Genomic DNA, 13,755 nt, shown 5'->3' on the forward strand with positions numbered 1-13,755 from the left:
CTGTATTTGTTCCATTGGACATTCTTTCCTGCTTTGTCGAAGATGAGTTGACCATAGAGTTGAGGGTCCATTTCTGGGCTCTCTATTCTGTTCCATTGATCTATGTGTCTGTTTTTGTGCCAGTACCATGCTGTCTTGATGATGACAGCTTTGTAATAGAGCTTGAAGTCCGGAATTGTGATGCCACCAACTTTGGCTTTCTTTTTCAATATTCCTTTGGCTATTCGAGGTCTTTTCTGGTTCCATATAAATTTTAGGATTATTTGTTCCATTTCTTTGAAAAAAATGGATGGTACTTTGATAGGAATTGCATTAAATGTGTAGATTGCTTTAGGTAGCATAGACATTTTCACAATATTTATTCTTCCAATCCAGGAACATGGAACATTTTTCCATTTCTTTGTGTCTTCCTCAATTTCTTTCATGAGTACTTTATAGTTTTCTGAGTATAGATTCTTAGTCTCTTTGGTTAGGTTTATTCCTAGGTATCTTATAGTTTTGGGTGCAATTGTAAATGGGATGGACTCCTTAATTTCTCTTTCTTCTGTCTTGTTGTTGGTGTAGAGAAATGCAACTGATTTCTGTGCATTGATTTTATATCCTGACACTTTACTGAATTCCTGTACAAGTTCTAGCAGTTTTGGAGTGGAGTCTTTTGGGTTTTCCACATATAGTATCATATCATCTGCAAAGAGTGATAGTTTGACTTCTTCTTTGCCGATTTGGATGCCTTTAATTTCCTTTTGTTGTCTGATTGCTGAGGCTAGGACTTCTAGTACTATGTTGAATAGCAGTGGTGATAACGGACATCCCTGCCGTGTTCCTGACCTTAGCGGAAAAGCTTTCAGTTTTTCTCCATTGAGAATGATATTTGCAGTGGGTTTTTCATAGATGGCTTTGATAATATTGAGGTATGTGCCGTCTATCCCTACACTTTGAAGAGTTTTGATCAGGAAGGGATGCTGTACTTTGTCAAATGCTTTTTCAGCATCTATGGAGAGTATCATATGGTTCTTGTTCTTTCTTTTATTAATGTGTTGTATCACATTGATTGATTTGCAGATGTTGAACCAGCCTTGCAGCCCAGCCAAGGTGATCTTAATCCCAACCCCTCAATAAAAATATTCCCCTTAACCTTTGTTTTCTTTTTTCCTGATGAGATTATAATAGAGAAGTGTCATTCCTCATTCTACTTTGTGATTTAGACATTACTCTCATCTTTTTGCTAGAAGCAACCAGGCACTGCAAAATATTATCTTTGACACTGTAAGAACACCAAAGTTTGACTGCAGTGCCTTAAAATAGGTGATTTGAGAGGTGAGTGGTGGCAAAGGAACACACAATCAGGGCTGTTTTGTCGGGCTTTGTGTTTGTGTCTCTAGTTGTTTTTGACACAACATACATGGTAAAACCACCCATCCCTATCATCCTTCCCTTCTCTGTGGAAACCAAGGTATATTAAAAACCAATATACATTAATCTCCCAAATTAAGTATTTTTCATTTATATAGAATTTTGTATTCTTTGTAAAATATATATGGATATATATATATATATATATATAAAACATGTTACACATGTTAAATGTTATATATGTTATACATATATATATATATTATATATACGTATGTTGTGTATATAATATATATATAGAGAGAGAAAGTATTTTAATGTGCAACTTTGAAGATCAAATATATCCCTGTGGATTACAGCCTCTAATTATATGCTATTTGAGCCATTATATTCATGTAATGTTTTATTAAAAATGGTATAAATAGATTACAGGAGGACATAGTAATTTTTTTATAAGCTTAGCCTTACGTAGTATAAAGAGTTTCTTTTAATAAGACTATATATTTTTTTTTAAATTATTTCCAGTTAAAAACTGGTTTTAGTACATGCAATTTAGGATCTCATTAAATACTAAAAAGTTATTTAAGGAATAAAACATGGATTTTTATGTTCCATGAGGGCTAACTGTGCTGTTGATGGGAAGTATTCAGTATACCCAAACTTACTTTTTTAAATTTAAATTTTGTTAGTTAACATACAGTGTAATATTGGTTTCTGGAGTAGTATTCTGGTCTACGGCCATATCACCCTGAATGCACCCAATCTCATCTGCTCTCGGAAGCTAAGCAGGGTTAGGCCTGGTTAGTACTTGGATAGAGTAGTATTCAGTAATTCATCACTTACATACAACCCCCAATACTCTTCAGCCTATCCCCTATGTAGCCTTCCCTCCCCCCAACCCAGACTTATATTTTTGTTATATAAAGCAATTTAACTATTTTGTTTACATATTGGTTGACACCACAGGGTAGTAGAAAATGTACATGCACAGGCTTTGATGCCATATAGACTGAAATTAAAAATTCCAGTTTCTCTGCCAACTAATTGTGTGACCTTGACCCAAGTTTGTTTTGTGACAAGCCTCTGTTTCTTCTTCTGTAAAATGCAAAAAATAATATTAGGCTTCAGAGTGGAAATTATAAGGAAGAACTTAAGAAAAGCTCCTAGTACCATCCCTTAAACCCTGTATCTCTTTGATCCCAAAGTTTGGCCTATTCCACTTTATAAACCTCTCTCTGGATTATTGTGTAGTCTGGTATTCCAGTCTTTCTTTCAGTTCACCCTCAAAGTGGTCACCAAAGTGTTTCTTTTAAAACACATCTTTGAGGGGCGCCTGGGTGGCTCAGTGGGTTGGAGCCTCTGCCTTCGGCTCAGGTCATGATCCCAGGGTCCTGGGATCGAGCCCCACATCGGGCTCTCTGCTCAGTGGGGAGCCTGCTTCCTCCTCTCTCTGCCTGCCTCTCTGCCTACTTGTGATGTCTGTCTGTCCAATAAATAAATAAAATCTTTAATAAAAAAAATAAAAATAAAACACATCTTTGAACCTGTTAGTGTCCTGCTTTATGAAACTTGCCAGTGACTCCCTGTTGTGCCAAGGAGAAAGTCGAAGTACCTTGTCTTCGCATTCTTGGGCTTTCCAAGGTCTGATTCTACTATCTCTTTGATCTTGCAGCCCTGGTAAGTGAATTGTTTGCCAGGTGAGAGGAGCCCTGAATCACAGGCTTGTTGCCTTTCATATACCGATTTAGTCTACGGTACTGGTGGTGGTAAAGTATATCCATTCACATTCTCCTATCTTACTGTTACCATAAACTACTTTTGTTGCAGCACCACATTTAAGGAATTACTGTAGTATTTTATTCCTTCTTTTTTTATTTTTAAAGATTTTATTCATTTATTTGACAGAGAGATGGAGAGCACAAGTAGGCAGAGCAGCAGGGAGAGGGAGAAGGAGAAGCAGGCTCTCTGCTGAGCAGAGAGCCCGATGTGGAACTCAATCTCAGGACCCTGGGATCATGACCTGAGCCGAAAGCAGCCGCTTAACCAACTGAGCCACCCATGTGGCCCTATTTCATTCCTTCTTATGTTGTCAGACTTGTGTGAGGTTTTAATGCAGTCAGTGGCTGAGACTAGCCACAGCTCTTCATCCTGTAGCCCTTGGCCCTGGGAATCTTTAAATGCCAAATGTATATGAGGATTTTTGTTGTTGTTGTTGTTGTTAACTGAGGTAAGAATCACATAACAAAATTAACCAATTTAAAATATACAGTACGGTGGCATTCAGTACATTCACGTTTTTTTTTTTTAAGATTTTTTTTTTTAATTATTTGTCAGAGAGAGAGGGAGAGAGAGCGAGCACAGGCGGACAGAATGGCAGGCAGAGGCAGAGGGAGAAGCAGGCTCCCCGCCAAGCAAAGAGCCCGATGTGGGACTCGATCCCAGGACGCTGGGATCATGACCTGAGCCGAAGGCAGCTGCTTAACCAACTGAGCCACCCAGGCGTCCCTACATTCACGTTTTTGTGCAATCCTCACTCTTGTCTTTATGAGGACATTTTTTAACCTAATCCATAGTGTCTTTGAATGAGCATTGAAAGAATAATTTTAAGAGTGTTAAGGAAAAGGCAGTTGGGTGGCTCAGTTGGTTAAGTGTCAGACTCTTGCTCTCGGCTCAGGTCACAATCTCAGGGTCATGAGATGGAGCCCTGTGTCAGTTTCCATGCTGAGCATGGAGTCTGCTTGTCCCTCTCCCTCCATCTCTGCTCTCGCCCCCTCTGCTCTTCCTTCTGTACAGCACTCTCTCTCTCCCTCCCTCTGTAAAATACATAAATAAATAACATCTTAAAATAATTTATGGTGGGGTCTCCCAAGTTTACAAAATCTACAAATTCTATATATATGGAAAGATACAGTAAATGACACATAACATAAATTTACCATCTTAACCATTTTTAAATGCACATTTCAGTAGAATTAAGTACCTTCCCTTTACTGTGCATCTCAATCCCCAGAACTCTTTTCATCTTGGAAAACTGAAACTCAGGAACTTTCAGTTCCCCACTCTTCCCTTAGCCCCCTGGCAACCACCATTTTATTTCCTGATTCTATGGTTTTTCTTCCTGTTTAAGTCTAAATAGTATTCCGTTGTATCTATATGCCACATTTTGTTTATCCATTTATCTGTCAGTGGACATTTGGGTCATTTATAACTTTTGGAAGTTGTGAGTAATGCTGCTGTGAATTTGAGTGTACTACCGTCTCTTTGAGACCCTCCTTTCAGTTTTTCTGCTTATATGCCCGGAAGTGGAATTGTTTGATCATATAATATGCTATTTTTAATGATTTTGAAGACCACCATATTGTTTTCCATAGCAGCTGCACCATTTTGCATTCCTGCTAACAGTGCTACAAGGGTTCTAATGTATCCACATCTTGTCATTACTTGTCTGATTTGGGTTTTGGGTTTTGTTTTGTTTTGTTTGTTTGTTTGTTTTTAAAGATTTTATTTATTTATTTGACAGAGAGAGATCACAAGCAGGCAGAGAGGCAGGCAGAGAGAGAGGAGGAAGCAGGCTCCCTGCTGAGCGGAGAGCCCGATGCGGGACTCGATCCCAGGACTCCGAGATCATGACCTGAGCCGAAGGGAGCGGCTTAACCCACTGAGCCACCCAGGCGCCCCGTTTTGTTTGTTTTTAACAGGAGCTATCCTAATGGGTGTGAGGTAGAGTAGTACATTTTAAGTTAAAGTTTGATGAAGAGGGAATTATGATTAAATGTCTAGTATCACTCAGAGATTATAGCAAAAGTCTAAACTTGAAACTTGTGCACCTTAACCCTTTTCTACTTCACTGTGTGCCAAATGATAGACCTTGCGTAAGGCTTATGACAGCTTAAGAATTCAGGAAAATTCGCCTGGGAATTGACTGAAACAAAATCCAACAAAATCTCAAGGTAGTGTGAAAAAAAAAAAATCACAAAATTTATGTACTTTGAATGTTGTACAGGCTACAGCTATCCTCACACCAGAGCTCTAACTTGGTATAGTATGCAAAAATAGGTTAGGGATGTAGGAAGCTCAATAATATTTCTTCCTCTGCCAATTTCCCTTCTAATTTTCTATATAAAAGGTTCAAAAAAAGCTAATAGATAGTAGTTAGAAGCAGTAACACTGACTGGCAATAAGAGATAACTGACTTATTGTGCTGTGGTGGGATCATTTAAAAGTCAAAAAGCTAATCCAGTAGGACCTATTTATGGTAAAGTACTATGTTACTTATTTGTAATTAGCATGAGATCCAAAGATAAAGTGTGTGCACAAAAAGGGTGTTTAATTTACTAAGGCAGAATAAAAACCGTAAATTATTTTTAAATTATTTTTATTAAAATAGACGAAGTATTTTGCTTCTCAGAGCAATCAGCTTCATATATCTAAAAATGCTGTCCTATGGATTAGTTGGCTTTTCATTGGTGCCGAAAAGATGACATCCTGTTTAAGGTAGCATCTATTCAAGTACCCAGAAATATTTTCACCATCTTCCCTGTGTAAAATCCAATTGTCTTTATAATTTTCCATTTTCTGGAATGGTCCTTGAAATCTGTTTTCATCCTCCTTTGTCTGCCTAACTCCTATTTGATGAGTATCTCTTACAGAAAGTTTCCCATTTCTTTATACTCCACAATTCTAGGTTCCTTATTTTTTCCTATGTGGTATCATAGCAGATAGCATTTTCTCTCTTCTACTTATCTCTGTATTATAGTGAATCTGTATTCATAACCATCTGATCCCTGAGACTGCCATTATGGCTCAGATCAGAGACAAAGTTGTTGCTATCATGCTACAAATTGTACATAGCATACATCTTGGTATGCCTCTGGGAATGTGAGGCCATTAGGTTTTCTGATGTGAGTCATCCTGAAAAAAAAAAATTGCTAAGACCATTGGACCAGACTGTGACTAACTTGAGCCTTCTTTCTCTTTCTCCCATATACAGAAAAGTGTTAGACCTAGGAACTCAGTGTATGTGTGTATATTTGTGTTTATATAAATAAATATTTATTGTACTTTTTAATGTATTTTAAAATTTTGTATTTTTTTAGAATGAGTAAACACTAAGTGAAGAATTTGGATTTTCTTTTTAAGAAATGTATATGCATTGTGGAATTTTAAGTTTTGTGTAGGAAGAGTGATAGAGCTGTGATACAATAAAATTTTGTCATAAAATCATTCTCCTTCTTCTTCCAGAAGAGAATTTGAGATTGCAGACTGGAAGAAAGAGGTATAAGATCGTACTGAAGGGAGAAAGTAAAATCGAGGTGAGGGAAAAGTGGGGCCAGATATGAGGCTGTAATATAAACTCCAGTTACCTGCACATTCACTCCAAGTGATCTGCAAATGCATCTCTGAGCTTTGTAGCAACCAACTCAAAAAGGGACAGACTTCTGGTCAGAACTTCACCATAGCTATGAGATCAGTCATCTGAACAACTATTTTGAAGGAATATGACCATTTTTTTGTCTTCCAAAAATAACCATAAACTCATTTTACTTTTATTCTGAAAAAAAAAAAGTTTCTTATTAAAAAATAATCAACCAATAAAAAAAGTACAAAATCTCATGTAAATACGCCATTAGAGATCATTTTTGGCCACACACAAATGGTAACTTGGTAACACAGTTCATTCTGGCTAATTTACATTCCTAACATTATAAGAACTTGGTAATTTTCTTGCACCCTTAGTAACACTGGGTAAGTATTGCTAATCTTTCTTAGTCCTATAAGAGAAAAATGATATTTGTTATTTTTCTATTATTCTTAGTACTGATATTTGATGTGACTTTTTCCATGGTTTTTATGATTAGACTTTATGCAATGTAATGAATAAGTATCCTTGAAAACATCTTTTGATAGATTTGCTATGTTTCCTTCTGGAGTATTTTTTATGATAACACTAAAATATGGGTAATAATATTTTACCAGATATTTAACTTCAGTAACAGCCTTCCTGGGGTCAATATGATATGGCCCGGTATACAGTGTTCTTGTTGATTTAGATTTATCCAGGAGTGTATTTGTAAAGACCACTACCTTTCCACCAAAATCCACTATCTCCTTCTTCCTGGACACACAGGAAGACTACATTTACCAGTTTCCTTAAAATTAAGTGTGGCTATATGATCACATTTTCTGTAATGGATTGTCACTGGAAGTGAAGTCAGTCACTTCCTGGCCCCACCAGTACAATCTCCTTTTGTTTTCTCAGTGCCCTTTCTTCTTTCTGGCTGAATGAAATGGCAGTGCTTAGGGAAACCTTGGAAATCAAATGTTGAAGATGGCTAGAGAGCCGTCAGTCTGGATCCTTAAATGACTGTATGGGAAGACCTGGCTTACCTGAACATCCACCCAGGACAGTCACATAAGAAAGAGATATATTTATTTAAGCTACTTTATTTTTAGAGTCCATTTCTACTACAGCTTAGCCTACCCTAACTAATAGAAAATATAATTGAACCGAAATTGAACTAGATTCAAGTGCTCAATATCATGAGACTATGTTTTCTGTATCACATGACCCTTTTTTCTTCCAAATTAGCTTCATTCATAGATAGGTTTTCTCCACAATGTAAGATAAACGGCCCCAGCAGTTTCAGGTCTATGTGATCTTTGTTAGTTATGATCATAGAGGTTAAGAGTCTTCCTGGGCCTCCAGCACAATATCTCAGGAAGTGCTGATTGGCTCAGCTGGTGTCACGTGCCCATCCCTGAAATAATTTTTGTGGCTAAAGATTTGTAATACTATGGCCAAATTTAGTTCACAATCCTACTTCTGGATAGAGGGATAATAGCCTCCCTCCCCCAACCTCAATGGACAGAGCACGATCAAAAGGAATGAAATAGTAAATGGTTCCCTAAAGAAAGGACTTCTGAACAATAAAGAATAAACACCAGAATACAGTATGATTAGAAAGGATTTTCAGTTAATATAAGCATGAAATAAGAGGAGCCTGGATGAGAGTGGTGGTGTAAACGTTAAAGTAAAAAGAACAAATCAGAGGAATATTAGTATATTTTTGTTAAAAGGTTGGCATTGTTGGGGAGGGAGTTAGTAGTAAAATCAATTGATGTTTGTAAAAAATAGTTGTAAAATTTTTCAATTGTGGCAGGCAGTGCCTCAGGCTGGAGGTAGCTGCATAGGTGCGGCACTGAGGGGAATAAGCTGCGGGCCTGGTGGGCTTGCCCTGAGTCCCTACCTGGCCTTCGTACCCCACATGGTGTTGCGCGAATGCTGAGCTGCCCTGCTGGTGGTGAAGTATTTCCTGTGCCAAAGCATGCGTGTAGTTCCTGGGACCAAGTGTTTGCTGCTTTCTGGCAGCGGTGCCCAAATCCCTACAGTAGACATGTCTTGAGGGAAGACACAGTGCACAGGGAGGTGACCTCTAACCAGGAGCTCCAGTACCAGGGTCTCCTGCCCGGACCAGCAGGGTGCCCCGCGAGAGCCCAATGACTGTTTGTAAAGACAACAACGTTGTCTTTACACTTTACAACGCTGCCAACGTTGCTCAATCAGTGTAGTTTACATCCTAGAGGATTCTGTTGTGGACCTGCAGAACCAGACCATAACCACCTTCATGTGGAACATTAACCACACCCAGATAATGGTGGTAGAGGAATGGTGTGTTTACTGTATGAGCTCTGAGAATAGGGGCTGGACCGAAATCCACCAGGAAGCCTGAGTCTCCCCTAGGGTGCCTCCAGAGCTTTCCAGGAATTTGGCCTCACTCTATTACAAAGTACTTTGACCAAGACTGTGAAGGGCTTTGAATACATCTTGACCAAGCTGCAGGGGGAGGCCCCTTCCAAAACCCTTGTTGAGACAGCCAAGGAAGCCAAGGAGATGGAAAAGGAGAAGGCACTCGCAGCTACAGAGAAGGCCAAGAACCTTGGCCTTGCCTACAACCTCTTGCCACCAAGAGTAGCAACAGCAGCAGTTTGTGTAGCTAGCCCAGGCCCTGGTGTGGTAGGATGCCTGTCCACCTGGCTCAAATCCCTCTGCCCTTTATAACTTGTACTTTATTAGTAGACGTCAATTTCCAAACAAAATTTCTGTTGTAAAAAACACAACAATATTTGTCAACCTAACCATAAAGATATAGTGTTAAGTATATTCATACTGTAAAAACAAGAGAAGTTTTTGAATTAGGAAATGAGTAAAATAATAGAACTATCAAAGGATTTGAGAGATTTGAAAGGAAAAGCAGTGGGGAATAGGGAGAGATGGATGTCATAATTATTGATGAAACAGCCAACACCATAGGTTTCCAAAGTCTTGGGGAGCCAATAAAGTACTGCTGGGCAGGTGATTTGCAAGGCTGGAATATAGCTAACAGTGAGGAGAAAGTCATACACCTGGGCATTAGACATCAGGATTAGGCCACAGATCTCAATGTAAGAGAACAGGATCTCTCTTTCTAATCAAGAATAGTCTCTGTCAAAGCTGGTGAGAACACTTTTGGTTACAATATTTATGGGCAGTGGTGGTCTTTTCCTGCATAAAAAAAATTGGACTCAAAATAGAATTTCAGGAGCAGTTTCTAGAACTGAGATATTGGGCACACACCAAGGGACAAAAACATATTGCTACTTGATTGGTACCGGCAACAAAAGTGACTTCATAATGATCAATTTAATTGAGCAATCTTACATGTTTCTCCTGTTTCAGCACAAAATTTCCTTGATGGGAATTTGCAGGGTTTACCATAAAGATAGGACTTCAAGGATTAGATACTTAGGACATATTACAGGAAGATATAGAACTCTTTGTCACAGAAGTATAAGGACATCCAAGTAGAGCATTGCTTTAAACAGAAGTTCATGATTAGAGCTCCTTAAGTGATTAGAGTTATAAATGTTATCCTGGTAGTTTTCACCATAGAGATAAAAGACAAAATAATGGAAGCTGTTCCTTCCTGTATCACTGGTGTGACTTTAATGAGCCACTGCAAAATAGCAAGGACCTCATCATTGTTGTCAACAAATATTCGAGTGTTCTACACTGTGTAGTACAAGATTCAAATTCTGCAGGACAAAATGTTTATCAACTCTGAGCGGGGGTGGAATATATGCTGTATTGCTTTTGTGTTACAATTCTGTTCCTTTATTTGCCTTGGAAAGCACAGTGAAAGACTCAATACTTTTACATGTTTTAGTATTATATTTAGTATTGTAACAAGTTTCCAACCTACAACCTACTTGAATTCCAAAAATTCCATGTAAGCAGCTTGTTCAAATTCAACACATTTTCCATTGAAATTGTGTTCTGAATGGTAGTTCAAGTTCCAGAATAATTCACATTCCTTTTAATCAACAGTTCATTTGAAATGCTGCACATCAGCAAGAACACATACTTGTTAGCAATGGAATCAAGAGAGATGCAAGAACTCTGCAGGTTTTTAAAAGGAGAGATGGAGAAAAAAGATGTACTTATGAGGAAAAAAATTTTAAGTGGACTTAACTCAGCTGAAACTTTTTTTTAAATAGGTGTAAATAAAAGGCAGAAGATAAGGAGAACTCAAATTATGCATTGGTCTTTCTGAAGGGTAAGGAAGTAGGTGCTATTTTAGATTATCCCAATCCCTTTACAGCCAATAGGTGGTGCTGTTGTCATACAATAGTTAGGTTGCTCTCCTGTCTCAAAACAAAGGGAGAATTTGGGAAGTATATGCAAAGTGGTTTTTAAACTGGATTGTTAAAGGGAGGCAGGAGAAAATAAGAGAGGCAGTATGAATTTGATTATATGTGGATGATGTTGATATACCGGGTTTTGTAGCAGAAGAGGTGACTGTACTAGTCGACTTAAATTTCCGTGTAAAAATTAGATAGACTTGAAAACACACCTTTTCTCGTCACCTTTTCTTTGAGCTTTAATTACTCAATTATAAAAATAAAGATTGTTGTGAGAATTAGAGAAAATATAAAGTGTCTAATAAATGCCATATACATAATCTGATAATAAATATGATTGTGTTCATCTCCTAAATAAGTCAGATGAAATTAATAAACTACATTAACATAATGTTATTGGTATTTTGCAAAATTAGACTAAAATAGATGACCTCTGGACCCTGGAGTCTTATAAAGAAGTAGCAAGAAGTAGGAAAAATGTTAAATTTTATTATTTATTACTAAGAATAAAAAATGCTTAAGACTTTTTGGTTCTTTTTTTTTTTAAGACTTTATTTATTTGACAGAGAGAGATAGAGAGATCACAAGTAGGCAGAGAGGCAGGCAGAAGGAGGGGGAAGCAGGCTCCCTGCCAAGCAGAGAGCCTGATGTGGGGCTCAATCCCAGGACCCTGAGATCATGACCTGAGCTGAAGTCAGAGGCTTAACCCACTGAGCCACCCAGGTGCCCCCAAGACTTTGGTTCTTTTGGCTCTTTTTTAGGTAAGTATCCTGATAGGCATTACCAACCAAGTCCACCCTTGAGTAGATATAGTCTACGTTTGTGCACAATAGATTTGGACACACCTATCTTAAAGTAATATTAACCGTTTTGCAGATCTTCAGTATTTGTGACTATAGTTTTAATCTTTTTGAACATCAATGGAAAGTAAGGAATAAGTAGGGAAGAATAACAGGATAATACTCTTTATTGCAACCTGCACAAGCAAAATGTGGCCAGCCTTCACATTTCATACTTCTACAGGCTTCCTTTTGGTGAAGTCACAATTTATTAGCCTTGCTTTCTGCCAGCGAACTGGAGTAGAGAACGTAGGTAAAATTTATGTTACCCAGTTTTATTAGTTATTAGCCAAGGCAAAGTTTTATTGTAGAGAAAATTAAAACTAATGACTAAAATAATGGGATACTATAAATAAATTGCTCTTACTACAATTTCTTTCCTTTATGTCTTTTCATTGCTTGGGTTGGCCTTAGACTACCCCAAATTCTTCCTCCTCACTGGATCTTCTAAGTTTGAGGGGCTAAAGGAATTGTTGCCAGTGCTTCTCCAGTAGGCCTGCCTCCTTGAGGACTTGTGAATCTAAAAGTTGTTTCTCCCTCTTTGCCATACAGACTTTTAATGTCTTCCTAAGAACCTCTCACTCTCAAGTGAGAGAATGATTTCTCACTGAACTCATCTTGTTTAAACATGGGAAGCAGGCCTTAAGTCATGCTTTAGCTTTTAATTATAGCTCCACATCTGAAGTAGGCCTTAAATTTCCTTGGACTGTGGAACTGCTGGGAAAATCCTGCATTGTCTTCTACCTGATTACTCAGGAGTTCTTAATAGATGGCTTGATGAAAGGTAAGGAGAAGCAAAATACATGATACCCTTTCTGCCATTCACAAGACCTTGATTTTGTTTAGGGAACCAATACATGTGCTTGAGTGCATTTCACAGTCTCAAAAGTGTGATACTTGGTCTGAATCTGTGATTTTCATAGGGCTTGTTGGCTCTCCAGACTATGAGAAGGTTGCCTCCTGGGAAGGGGAGGGGGCAAAAGGTGAAGTAGTGTTGTGGACCCCTGTCTCAAGTACAGAAGCTCTGCTTTGAGCAGTTTTATAAATTCAACCTCTATGGAAGATCTTTTAAAGAAGAGATTGAAAATTATTGACACCTCAACCTTTTACCAGCTGAGCCCAGTATTATACTCAGGATGTAGGTCACAAATACTGGAATAGTTCTTTTTAAGCAGATGAATATCACAATTCATTAGGTGATTATGTGATTTCTTTCTATATCAAAACAGATTTCTATTCATTAATGATAAGTAGTGCCTGATAGTAACTAAATTAAATAGATTAATGAAGAGTATTAGTAATTTCATGGATTAATAAATAAATGTGTGTATTTTTAAAATTAAGACTAATGCACCACAAAATATACTCTGTTTATTTTTACTAAATTATTCATATTTAAAACTGTCATATGTTCTGTGAATTATGTAAGGGTAGCTAATAGAGCAGTCCTTGACTCTTTTATGATCTTTGGTAAAATGACCAAGTACCACTCCATTTCTATAAAACTCTTTGGATCTGGAAACCAATCAAATAATCAGCCATACCTTCTACATTTCAAATCTGAAAATGAAGTTTGAGCTAGGCCCAAGCTGTACAAGTGGCATAATTTTCTAATTCTCTAAATTCTGTTTGTTTATTCCTTCAGTTTCTCTCTTCACCTCTCTATTGATAGTCCCAATTGTTCAAGACCCTTAAAGTGAAAATCAAATACTTGATTATATTGGTTTATACTGTACTATGAGTGTGTGCTAATTTTGAGAGGGGAAAATATTATTCCTTTTTATATTAAGGATGTACCAGATTAGAATTTGCTTGCTTAAATAGTGATTGTCACTAAAAATAAAATGAAGATTTTTCAGTCATAAATTTCCTCACTGTAAAATAG

General features: G+C 37.6%; 1 protein-coding gene and 1 pseudogene across 1 annotated transcript in view; both read left to right on the top strand.

The window, feature by feature from the left end:
* Positions 1 to 13,755, top strand: part of NDUFAF2 (NADH:ubiquinone oxidoreductase complex assembly factor 2) — a 161,902-nt gene that overhangs the window by 86,650 nt on the left and 61,497 nt on the right. The window lies entirely within an intron of this gene.
* Positions 6,152 to 9,412, top strand: LOC125100182 (PRELI domain-containing protein 1, mitochondrial-like; annotated as a pseudogene).

Source organism: Lutra lutra, chromosome 5, assembly GCF_902655055.1.
Source record: "Lutra lutra chromosome 5, mLutLut1.2, whole genome shotgun sequence".
Taxonomy (NCBI): Eukaryota; Metazoa; Chordata; class Mammalia; order Carnivora; family Mustelidae; genus Lutra; species Lutra lutra.